Raw genomic sequence first — 12,038 nt, 5'->3', positions numbered from 1 at the left:
ATTGAAAAGATTGAAATACTGAATGTTGAAAATATTGAACTTATTGAAAATAAAACCAGTATAGATGTAGATTATAAGAAAAGCTTTAATTTAACATCCTATGATACTGCATCAAAACACTTAGCAGTAGAAACAGTTTCTCAGATTTTTTCAATCTCTTTTATTGTACTCAGACTGTTTCTAGGTAAGTAAATATTTGTATTTGTTCTGGCAAATTCAGCTGGAAGTTACTAAAAATATATACATAATCAGCCAAGTCTGAAATTGAAGTTTGCTCCAATCCAAAACAAAGGCACAGGGTAGATAGATAGGCTAATTATAAAGACACTTTTAATTCCCATTAGACTGCTGTTTCTTAAGAACTAAAAAGCTGTTAATTTAATGTCCTTCAACTTTTGAAGTTAACAGCACCGGCATAACCAGGGCTCCATCCCATTCTCAAATGTCTTTTCTGGTTTCTACTTGTTTTATCTAAGTTATATACAATGCTCGTTGACCATACTTATGTTATATAGATGGTATCAGTTAATATCGATGCAAATGCCATGGAGGACTGTGAGTTGGAAAGCAGATTTCAAAATGGACCTTGGATGACTCCTTTGTTAATCATCTCAAAAACCTCAGCTCATTGCCTGAACACTTTCTGCCATCTCCAGAAAATGAATGAAGCTACAGTACAGTTTTTTTCATTAAGGTTATTCTTATATCACAAACAATAATGGGGAGCTCACTTCACTTACTAGTGAAGAGACATGTAGGGATCCTAGCCAAGATGACAATGAGTCGGAATAAACAAATAAATAGTCGTAATGCAGATACATTTTGGAACTAAAACAGAATGCTGGGTTTCAGGGCTGAAGCCCGTCTCTGTCAGGTACCAGAAGAGAACTTTCTCTAAAGCAGCTGGTAGTGGGATAGGTATCACACTAGTGGGCCTTGAACTTCATCAAGCATGGAAAGCCTTGTAATACTCGGCTGCAAATGATCAAGCACAAGTCTTTGTAACAACATCACTCATTGTGATGTTGGTTGGTATTTTAAGCTTTAATTACCGATTTTGAACTGTTACCACCCAGACAATCTACAACTAATCAGTATCTGTAATCTCCCACACACTGTTCCAAGAACTGCTTGCCTGAATTTTCTATCTAGTTCTAATTATAACCTCCTATGTAGGAAACAGTAACAGTCTGTATTAAAGTTGTCTTTTCATCAAGACAGCAATTGAAGATTTAAAGTAAATAACTCTTCCAATTTTTGAACATTTGTGCCCACAAACTACTAGTTTATCTTGAAGATGCTCCATACTGTATAACTTCCACTCTCCACTTACTGAAAAACGCTCTTTGAAAATATGTTTTATTGAAAATAATGTCTTTTAGAAAACTCAAGATAAGCTAGAAGTTTCCTTCATATAGTTCCAATAAGAAATTACTTCCTTCTTAGTTTTGCATATATAACTTCTATTCAGTTACATGGAAGGATTTTAACCTATGTCTTCCAGTTCACAGTTTTCAAGGGATCATTTAGGATCATTACACAGTTTTGCATTAAAGCAGGACAAAAAACTATACCCAGGAATTTCTGAAATAAACCCATTGTGTGTTTGCATTCTAAGATACATTTATGTACAAAATTCAGGCCTTATCAAAAGCTTAATTTGAGGATCTAACTCAGCATCAGGAAAGTTGTTTCAGAGCTTTGTTATCCTCACCTTTAACATGTATGTGTCTTACTTCCAGTGTGGATTTGTTCAGCTTCAGGTACTGGTTTTTCAGTTTAACTTCAGCATGACTAAACATCCAATATAGTAGAAAAAACGTTAAAAACACAAGCATATGCTGACCATTATCATTATATGTCAACCTTTTCTTGGATAAAGTAAGGAGATTAATTTTAAATCTCATAATAAGACGTATTTCTAAGGTGTTAACTGACATAGCTTTTTTCTGAATATTATCACAAGTTTTCTACATGTCTTATTGGAGCTTAGAATTTTTACACATTATTCCAGTGATGGTTTACACTGAGATCATATAAAGAAAACAGAATTTCTTACTTAGTACATCTCAGCCTTTGTATCTAAAACTGTGTTCACCATCTCACCCACAGTACTACATTGGGCACTCATTTTCAGCCAATTATCCACCACATTATCAAGTCAGTGTTCCAGGGCACCATCCCTCATCTTGTCAGTGTGACTCCAACTTTTTTTTTTTAGTTTGGGAGCCTTCCTTAGATTGCTAAAATTCTCACTGTTCAATGAATGCCTCTTATGGAGTACAAAGTTTCCATCATTTTTTCTGGTGGAATTTCTACCTTCTCTGTAAATTTTGGCCTTAGTAGTTTCTTTTTTGTTGTTTTTAGTGCTGAGAGAAATGTTGAATAGCATTTGATCAAAAACACCCTCCTGAAAGCCTGTTCTCCTAATTTAAGGTGACAACTCGCTTGCAAGGCCAGGCTGGATGGAACTTTGAGCAACCGGGTCTAGTGGAAGGTGTCCCTGCCCATGGCAGGGGGGTTGGAATTAGATGATCTTTAAGGTCCCTTCCAACCCAAACCATTCTATGATTCTATGATGTATTTATTAACTTGCCATTCAAGATTTGTTTAATTGAATCAATATTGCTTTATGGGATCCCACAAAGTAATTTTTTTTTTAAATGGCAGAGTCATTCAGGAATCAGGAGAAAGCTTCATGGAAGCCTAGGCTTCTGCACTGTTACCTCTGTCAGACAAGTTTACAGTCTTATGAAAAACCTGTCACAGTTGGTTTGTCTAGATCTGTTTCCCATATAATCATATTGATTAGTATTAACTGTGCTACTGTCTTTTAACTCTTCACTGACTGCATTCTACAGCGCCTTTCCCTGCAGTTGGCTAGGATTAATGTCTGGTGAAATGGCCTATAGATACCCAGTCATCCTGTTTACCCTTTTTAAAATATTGGAACAGTTCAAGCTTTTCTTCCATTCTGTGAAATTTCACCATGCTCCAAGATGTGGTTTTTTTAAAAACAAACATTAACAGTTCAGCATGCTCTGTGAGCAATGCTTCTGGCTAAGTATATGCTATCCAGTCTTGTAGATGTAAAAACATTTAACTGAAGTAATTATCTGGTTATGACAGAATAGAAAGTATCTTTATATCAGAATAAGGCACTACATGCACTGTTTCTTTCCAAAGCTAGCATATTAATATACTTATATGAACTTACACATACATACACTTTTAAACAGTCTTACCTAGACCTTGCACCAAGGCTAGAATTTACTTTGGTTTTGATATACCTTTTGATAGTTATTACTGAGTACTTTGGTTTCATACTGATTACTTTCTTTTTGATATACTATTAAATCTTTCTTTGACCTTAAACTTAGTACCTAATAGTCTTTTTTCTTCAATATTTGTGCTTTTATTCTTTTTTTCAAAAATCTTGACTCTGTTTACATACTTGTTCTCATTGCCATCAGCCTTTTTTTTTTCTTGTTATTTTATACATTATTTGAGGGCTTATTATATTGCTCTGTATACAGGTACAAATGGAAGAAGAGCACACAGAGTACAAATTAACAAATGATGTTCAGAAAATTGCTAAAGCAAAGTACAGGATTTTTGACAAAAATTTTTGTTATTATTTTTATTGTGTCTTCTCTTAAAAATTACTTTTTAAGACAAATTTGCCTTCTTTAATGAATGCAGAATTTGTGCTATTTCTGTTTAATAGGACATTCTTAGTTACTAATAATCATTCTAATTTTATTTTTAAAAACCTCCACTCATCTAGTTTTGCTTATCATTATTTTCAGCTTTAAGGAAAGAGCCTTTTTAAAGTATCAGCCACATATATTTTGTTTAGAACTATTTATTTTGTTTAGAACTATCCATATCTACATACACCTATATGAAATCAAGAAATGAACAGATGCCTGTAGGCATCAACTTTTAGTTCAGTGACCAACCAATCCACTTCTATCAGTCACAGTGGCCTTTAATTTAGAATTAGGCTATACAGATTTTGATGAGTCTATGGTAATTATAATTTTAGAAAATTCTGAAATGCTAACTTCAAAGCACTGTGCTAAAGATAATATGCTCAGCTTAAAGCTAACAAAAAGACTAAAAGGATGTAAAAAGAACAAGAGTTAGAAATCCACCCAAGTGTAAGTTACGTCTTAAAAAGCAAAACATAGCAATCTGCAGCATAGTGACAATTTGGTACTTATGGTTCATCTGTCAAGGTTTTTCAAGCCTTTCCCTCTGCTGAACAAACTCCTTCAACAGTACAGAAAGAACTAAAGGCTTTTAGCTTCTCCTTCCCCCCTCATGCCTCAACTGTACAGATGAGAACAAGAAAAACATCTGTAACCAAAAAAAGATTAAAAAAAATTATGAGATTGAAATTATATTTATGAGGCAAATTCTTAGTAGCTCCAATACCAGTAACTATTCAGGTAGTTGAATTGCAGTCCATGCTAACTCTCTGCTGAGCAAGTGCTTGTACTTTGATTTAGCAGCTCAGCAAGCTCTCATGCGTGGTGGGGATTTATTGTGAACACCAGAGGCAGAAACTTTCCCGGAACTGAAGGTCTGCTACAACCAAATTGTCTGCTTAGCATGATACTAACCAAGCCTACTGCAGCTCTGCTTTTGCTGCGGTTCTTGCTCTCATGCTGCCTTCTACACACTTGGAAATGGATTTTGAGATATGCAAGAAGAATGTTTATCCTAATCCCCCTTTTCCACACACACATACAATCTGCAGCCCAGTGTAAGGTTCAAAGAAGCCAAGTAGAACAAGTCAATGGCTGGCACTTATAAGCTTGAAAAAGAAAGCCTAAGTGGGTTAGTATGCAGAGCGTTAGTGCATTGAGGTATTTTTTTAATTAACTCTCTACAAGGAGGTTTGTGGGTTTTTTAACCAGATTTTTATTTCAAAAATTCTCTTTTGCAGAAATCCTGAAAAGAACTGAAGAGGAAGCTGAGGCAATTTTATATAAGAGGAAGAAAACTAAGATTCTTCATAAACCAGTGGCAAAGTGAAAAAAAGTTAAGTGTGAGTCTGTATGTACCTTCAGATGAAAGTCTGAAGAGAATGGATACATCCAACATACTGGATTTCCTCCCCATCTTCTGAGGGATGACTCTCATTGCATTGTTTCTATGCCTCCTTTTGAGTGACACGGAACTCTTCTACACGCAAATCTTGTCAATTAAAGGCAATAAACAACACAGGTATGTTGACTGTCTGCACACTGTGCTAACTGGGTATGTATTAACTCCAGTTTGCTCTCTTACTGCAGGAAAAAATCTGAGCTACACCTGCCAAAGACTATCTTTACTGTCATTTTGAAAGAGGGAAGTATATGCGCATGAGTGAGGGAAAAATACACCCTGCTCCCTTTTGGCATGTTCCTTTATATTATCTCTTCTTTAACACATCTATAAAGCTGAATTAAATCTTTCAGAATGCAAATGTGTAGCTATATGTTGATTAATCAATTCTTTAAAAAACTACAAACTTCACAGTAAAGCTGACACCCTTAACCTGCCTACAACTCTTTCATCTTTGATCTGAATGTTTTCCATAAAAGCTAATACACAGTTCCACAGAAGCTTTTTAACATATGCATGAAGCCCACTAATTCTTTCACCTATGTTTTTTTAAAAAAACCCTTTCCTACCTTTATTATACATAATTGAGTATAGTCTCAATTATTTACCTTTTCTCTTTATTTCATTTTCATTTTTTCCTTTATTTAAAGAGGATTTGTGTTGCTTTTTTTCAGTGTGATCTCCTGAGGAAGCAAGGCTTAAGCAGTCAAGATCCATGTGTCTAGTCAGGATTGATCTTATCTAAATTTGGTGTATGTGGAAGTCTATATCTGGGTGAGTCACCCTAGGCTCCCTGTATAGTCATTGGAGAGAAAGGCATTTTAAGAGACAGTTTGTCTGGCCTATTCTAGAATAAACTTTTGGATGAGAGGAACTGTGCTCTAGCCTCTGTGATTATATTTATGATAACTTCCTTGACAGTTAAGAGAGACTGGAGAGATTACCTTTGTTGTACAAATCTCTACTATCAACTGCCAGTTAAATCCCTCCCTGTCTCTGTATGAATTCCTCCACTCATTCCACCCCAGTAAGTCTTTAACAATTTTTCCCCTTTCAAATATATTTGACAGAGGAGCAAAAATCTCAAAGATATTTAATTCCTACAAGTTCTGTGCAAAAAAAGAGCTAGAAGGAGCATTCCACTAGTATCTACATGCCGGAAAGGTGCAGACATAAGGCTCAGCTATAGACATGAAAGAAACTGTAAGAGAAATGTTATGAATGCCACAAACCATCTTATTCAAAATGAAGAATCCAAAGAAAAGATGCAAAGCCATTGGACACAATCAGTCTTCGTTACATCTGCTACTTCCTTAATTTATAACGGCTTTCCAATAATCTTTACACTCATGAAAAAGAATTCACTGATTGAGAGGCAGTATAACAGGATATCGACCACTAGAAGGTAATGAAGCAATTCCCGATAAAATGCATCTGTGGAACTAGGAGTTTATGATCTCAGGAAAAAATATGTCCATTTGCTAATTCAGAACCAGATTTTATTTCATTTGTGCAAAGAAAAAAACAAAGTTAATAGGGTAGGAGGTTCAGTGACCTTTCTACGAAGTGAAAACCACAGTAATTCTAGCCCTGAATTTGGAAACTACGTATGAGAATAATTTTCTCTTATTAATGAAAATAAATGCTGACATGAACATCATCAAGAAAACTGAAATAAAAGATTTAACCTGGCTTTATTTAATAGTTTTTATTTTTACTGTTTGAGCTACATTATATTAAAGATGATAAAAGCAGACATGCTGTAATCATCTACTTGATATGCCATTTTACCACTGCTGCCCTCTGCTGTATGGAACAGTTTCCAAGTGTTTGTATTTTGTACTAACCTGGTGAATGATTAGTTTTAGAGATAGATATTCAAGTGCATATGCCAGATTGCTTTTGTTTATTCCTTTAACTTTCAATGAAGTTTATTTGGCAACAGAGGAATGTGAATTTTTCAGTATGACTTAAAATTATAAAAGTAAATAAATGATTATCAAAAATGATATATAGAAGAAATGTATTCTCAAATCTGTTTTGTAAAGTAGAATGACTTACTTCAAGAGATATTTTGATTCAGTTAAACATGCTGCAATATCCATGGCATTAATGTTAATGTCTTGTTAAATGTCATCTCTCAATGAACATTATAAATGAGGAAGCAGTAAGAACAGAAGAAAACCCAACATGAACAGTCTATGAATTCATATCCTTCTCTCAGTACAGTTTGTCTCCAATATTTCTCTCTTTGTCTCTTTTTTTTTTAATCCATCCATCCATCTGTCCATCTCAGGAGAAAGTGCTATTCTTACATGCCATACTCCCAACAACAATAAACCTATTATTTGGGAAGATGTAACTTGCACTGCAGGGTAGCCCAATTACATTATCGTGAGGTAATACACCTTTGCAAGCACACTCTCAAATGGGTACACATCAAGCTACCCATGCATTTAGCTAATGAAAAGCATAGACAACTACGTGATGCTTGCCACAGAATCTTAACAATACCCAAAAAATGAATTTTTTTTTTATTTTCCAGCATAAACCTTAGCTTAGCGTTCTATCACAACAACAGAAAATGCTATTTACACAGTGCATGCAAGCCTGACGCCATCTGTGGTCTGTTCCCCTCACAACCCCAGCTCGTATAGTCATTAGAATTAGCTGTTAGAGGGTACACCCATGACTGTTGCCTTTAATATATGCTTATAAACCTGTTTTCCACATATTTACCTAATCCCTCTTTGCACTGTCTGCCTTCATAAGATCCTGTGCTAAAAAATTTCAGAAATTCACTACCCACTGTGTAAAATAGTATTTTCTTTCATCCTTTTTAAATCAATCTCCTATTAGTTTCAACTAGTGTACTGTAAAATTTGATCAATAACAGTTCTGTATCCATTTTATCCACAACCTTCATGATTTTGTAACCATTACCAATACCTCTCATGAGCTTTCTCCAGTCCAGATTTAATTATCTTCCTTCTAGTTTCTCTCTCATAAGACAGTTGCTCTATCCCTAAATAATTTTACTTGCCTTTGTACCCATGCAAACCCCATGTTCTTCCCACTTCAAACAATACTCAAGATGTGGGCAGTACACCACACTCTTGCATAGCTGAAACTGAACGTACCTAACTGGGTTTTTTTAGAACCCTTTCTTTTCCTCATGTATTTCTGAGCAAGTACTGGTAGCAGGCATTTGATTTAGTTAGCTACCTTAATATAAGACTGCTCCTGGAATCATTATATTGTTTTTTAGCTCATCTTAACTTTGGGTTTGATGCATAAAGGCGGTAATCTGCAACAGTTTTCGCCTTTCTCCCACACGTTCTGTAAGGTGCTTGGCTCTAAAAATCAACACAAGAAAATGTGTGCTGAGGTGGGGGGGTAGTAGATATATATAGCATGACATACACTAGCTTATGATTAGTGAAGCTGAGGGCAGGAAAAAACACATCTTTATTTCCAAGAGTCCTGTCCCACAGCATGTTCATCGCAATCAGAAGTTAAAAAGAGATGCCTCTTGCTGCTGACATGAGAGTAAGCTCTAAATATGGATTCACCTGGTGACTAGTTAAGCATTTTAAAGGAATTTACTCAAACTACAAATAAATGTTGCTTGGATTTACCACAGTTGCAGATGAACAATGCATCCTGTGTTCTAACCGTTTTCTTGGTGTCTTGGGGAACATGCTCTGTGAGCCATTATTAATTTCATGCAGCACTCAGCTCGGAAAATTCAGAGTTGGTATTGCTTCCTGTTGAGTATACCTTAGGAAAATTACCAGAATGCTTTTGTGAAAGTAATTATTTATAATCCAGATATTTTCTACAGAACTTCATGAATTTTAACAGATTGAAATAGGACCTCAGACTGAGTGTGAACAGATTCAGTTCTAAAGGATAACGTTTAGAGTTGATAACTGACAAGTTTCACTTGACTGTCTCCAGTTTTCCTAAGGAATGGATGCTTGTTTGAATGACTTCTCTCTCTCTCTTTGAACCACTTAATCCTCCCCCCCTTCCTGAAGTTCCTGTTTTTCCAAACGCTCCTTGTTAATATGCATCTAACCCACTAAATGCAATCCTCGGTGCACTTAAGAAAATATCATGTGCCCAAACTGGAACTGTTAAATTAAATTGCTTACTTTCAAGCTGTTTACAGAGAAGTAATTTTCCTTTTAAGTTGCTGTCTTTCAGGTTTCAGCTAGCTCCATATAAACACTGGATACAGTCTGCTTTTGTTTTCTTCTGGCTTTTTTAGCAATATAGCGCATTTTCGACATGCAAGTCACTTGGAAACACCATTAGTCTAAAAACAAAAGAAATTAAACCAGTATATGTACTGACTCATGGGAAACATGAGTATATTGTTGTAGTGACTGCTTCCAGCTGTTGTTAACACACCAGTAATAATACAGGATGTAGTGAGAGTGTTTATATGTAAGACAGTGACACAGCACATCATGCTGACAAAGGGTTGAGAAATGCTCCACAAATAAGGGAGTCACTGCCCAATGGAGTTTAGAGCTGTTACTCACTGCCTCGAGAACACATTAAAGCTGCTTTAGGTACGACTAGTCTTATACTCTCCAAGATCTCTGAGTTTGTACCTAAACAGGAACTGCCTAAACTAGGAAATACTGGACATATGTATAGACACATCCTACCTTGTCAATCCTGGCTGATTCTGTTGGCTAGGGCTGCTAGGGTATATAGTAATATATCCAATATATTACTTCCACTATTAACATAGTTCAGGAAAGAGCTGCTCTGGAGCGAGCCAATGTGAGAGAAGACTAGCTAAATATACTAACTTCCTTTGTAGACTGAAGTTATATTTTCTTATTTGTCAGCATGAATTCAGCTGCTGTTTACTAGATATGGAATAGCTGTACTGACAGGCACCAAGACATTCGCAGCCGCAGTGAGTGCTGTGAGCCTCTGAAGCAGAGCTGTACACAAGAGCAGACGTGCCTTGCCGTGGGCACTTGCAGAAGTGTGACAGTAAACACAGTACTACACGCTAGACTAGAGGAAATGCTAGCAGTACTACGCAACACCTAGCTGCTTGAGGGTGGTAAATTTGAGTGTATACATCAACATAGCCAACCTTTGTTCTGTTAGTCTGCCTAAAACATAGTCTTTGCCTGTATAAAGACATTGGCCTATAGTTTCCTTTACAGTACCTATGTTTCCCATCATCTGCAAGATAAAATACTCTGTTGTTTAACAGGGATACACTGGGGTCATCACTGATGTAATTTTTAAGACTCCTTTCCTCAAGAAAATGGCCATTCATGCTTTTAATTCTGATGGTCCTCTTATGGAGGCTCTAACCTAGACCGCTATGTAATAGCACACAATTCCAGCAGCTCAAAGAGGAATCTGCCTTATCCACAGGCAGGAAACTGGAGAGAACAGTGGTACACCTGGGCACTTGTCCCATGTCGTTTTCTTTAAATGTTCATATGAAGTAAACGTTTTTGAAATTCACTTTCTAGCCTTTGCTATAACTCAAATTGGGAACTCATCCAGGATATTACCCAAGACTAAGAATCTTAAACTGATATGTAAAACACCTTCATAAGTAGTTAGTTTAATAAAGAATCCATTTAATTTTATAAGAATGGAGCTCTTAAATCATGTTTCACAGAGGACCATACACGAAACATTAAGGATGACAACAGCATAATAAAAAAATATTATCAAGACAAAGATTTCATTTAGAGTTTGATTACATACTACTGTACAAATATGGAAAACAGCTGCAACACTATCACTAAAACCTACCAAGCTTTCATTTTTAATTTGCTAATTGAGGTAATGAATATTCATGATCTCAAACTTGTAGCAATTCTGCAGTTCATTTGTCTGCTATGTGATTTGCAACATTGCCATAAAAATCCAGACTAGTAGAAAATGTCAAAGAAAACTAGCAGACTGTGCAAATTTCCCTTCTTCACACATTGCCTCTTACTCCCTATGCAATAATACAACACTATAGTGAAGACCCTGCTCAGACTTAGATTCACGTCCTTTTGAACAGGGAAAGCAACTGACCACACAAGATGTTTATCATTTAGAGCTCTATATTAATTGTACCTTTCTCTGATTCACCACAGTTGAGAGAACCGGCTTTATATTTTTTGCTTAAAAAGATGGCACTTGCAATCGCCCACTATTTTTCTACTACAAACATAAAACAAAGATAAAACAGTAAAATTACTGAACATACCAAGTACTGCAATGATAACTTTGCGTAATGATTGCTTAAGGTTGGCAATAATTCTAGATTACTTTCTTAATGGTTTAACATAAAGCTTTGGATTAATGTTCAATATAAAAAAAGACTCCTAATAAAAATAAAAATGTGCAACTAAATAATGAGTGCTTTAAACTGTGTAATTTGGAAAGATTTCTTTGTCCATAAGTTATTCATCTGTCAAATAAAACATTATAGTTATTTGTTACCACAGCTTTTTAACCATGTTTGTTTTGTTTAATAATACGTTGTGGGACATGCCCAAAAGATAGAATTACTGAAATCTCTGCTAAATTTGTAAGACCATGATGAATTTCACTGACAAAAGTGTTTGTATAAGTGCAATTTATGCCATTCCAAAACCAATTTAAATATAGAAAATAACTCACTGGTTGGGACTGACATTTGCCGTGCAAAATCCATCACAACAGATGTCTCAATTCCCTGAGATATTTTCTCAAGGAAAGACAGATAAAGTACATCAGCTAGATACTCACAAATTATTGGACTTGAATTCATCAATACACCTCATCTATCACATTTATATAAGACTCCAGTCCTGCCAGTCACTGCATGATGTGCAGCATAGAGCACTTGACTAGAGTGAGCAGAGCCTACACAGGAGCACAAATAAACCCAGCTTACATTA

The sequence above is a fragment of the Gymnogyps californianus genome, chromosome 2 (assembly GCF_018139145.2).
Source record: "Gymnogyps californianus isolate 813 chromosome 2, ASM1813914v2, whole genome shotgun sequence".
Taxonomy (NCBI): Eukaryota; Metazoa; Chordata; class Aves; order Accipitriformes; family Cathartidae; genus Gymnogyps; species Gymnogyps californianus.
Note: the sequence above shows the minus strand (reverse complement) of the source record.